This window comes from Chrysochloris asiatica, unplaced genomic scaffold, assembly GCF_000296735.1.
Source record: "Chrysochloris asiatica unplaced genomic scaffold, ChrAsi1.0 scaffold00125, whole genome shotgun sequence".
In the NCBI taxonomy this organism is placed as follows: domain Eukaryota; kingdom Metazoa; phylum Chordata; class Mammalia; order Afrosoricida; family Chrysochloridae; genus Chrysochloris; species Chrysochloris asiatica.
The window spans coordinates 2,696,206-2,697,726 of record NW_006408643.1 but is presented as its reverse complement, the minus strand read 5'-3'; positions in this window follow the sequence as shown (position 1 = coordinate 2,697,726).

Sequence of the window (1,521 nt, the reverse complement as noted above, 5' to 3'; positions counted from 1 at the left end):
TGGTTTGTAGCCTAGTGCTTATTTTAAGGAGCCACAGTACTCCCTCATCAAACCCCTAGGTGTAGCCCTGCAGGTTAATGCGCTGGACTGCAAGGTTGGTTTGAACTTCACAAGTCAATGGTTCAAACTCACCAGCTGCTCCTTGGAAACCCTATACAGGGTGGCTATGAGTTGGAACTGACTCAACAGCACTTAACAACAACTTAGAAACTTTGGGGGTGGGGTCAGCAACCAGTGGCTTGACTTCTGCAGATAGTTTTAAGATTCACTCAACTTTCCTGACCACTTGGTTACGAATTGGGCTGCGAACCTTAAAGTCAGCGGTTCGAAACTACCAGCCACTCCGCAGGTGAAAGATGAGGCTTTCTACTCCCGTAAAGATTTACACCCTCGGAAACCCTGTACAGGGTCGCTATGGGTCGGAACCCACTCAACGGCACTTAACAACAACAACAACACTCCAAGGAAAGGGACACACAAGGGAGGAGAGACAAGCTGGTTTGGAAGTAATCCCTCAGAGACCTTAAACTACAATTGTTAAAACAAGTGGCTACAAGAGATACAAGCTTGCAGGGAACTATGTTTAATTTGCAGTTGTTACTATGAGAAACTTCAGGAACTGTGCCCCTCCCTCCCTTACACTTCCTTATCTGGGACTCAAAGCAAAACTTTTGCAGTTAGAATAGATTTCAATTCACATCCGCCTGACACGCAGAGTAGAGCTGCCCCTTAGGGCTTCCAAGCTGGTGGTCTTTACAGATCTTAAAAAAGTGTTAAGAAGCAAAGATATCACTTTGAAGACTTAGTTGTGCCTGACCCAAGTCATGGTCTTTTCAATCTCCTTGCATGCATGTGCAAGCTGGACAGTGAAAAAGGAAGATCACAGAAATGAATTGATGTCTTTGAATGATGATGTTGGCAAAGAATATTGAATAAATCTATCATGGGCTGCTAGAAGAATGAACAAATCTGTTTTGGAAGAAAACCAGCCAGAATGTTTCTTAGAGGTGAGGGTGGTGAGACTTTGTCTCCTAAATTTTACACATATTATCAGGAGGGGACCAGTCCCTGGAGAAAGACATCATGCTTGGTAAAGCCGAAGATGCACAAAAAAGAGGAAGATCTTCAACAAGTGGGTTGACGCAGTGGTTACCACAAAAGGCTCAAACATATCAATGATTGTCAAGATGGCCCAGGACCGAAAGTGTTTTGTTCTGTTGTACATAGGATCAACACTGACAATCTTTACGAAAACAGACTGTCATATCTTCCACCTGCAGAAAAACTGGTGGGTGCCAACCACCAATCTTCCTGTCAGCAGCTGAGTGGCTTAGCCATTGTCTCTAAGAAACCCCCCTCCCCCTTATCCGGGAAGATGCCCTTAAATTTCGAACTGCTGACCTTAAGGCTCGCAGCCCAATTCGTAACCGAACCTTAAGGTCAGTGGTTCGAAACTACCAGCTGCTCTGCGGGAGAAAGATGAGGCTTTCTACTCCCGTAAAGATTTACACCCTCGGAAAC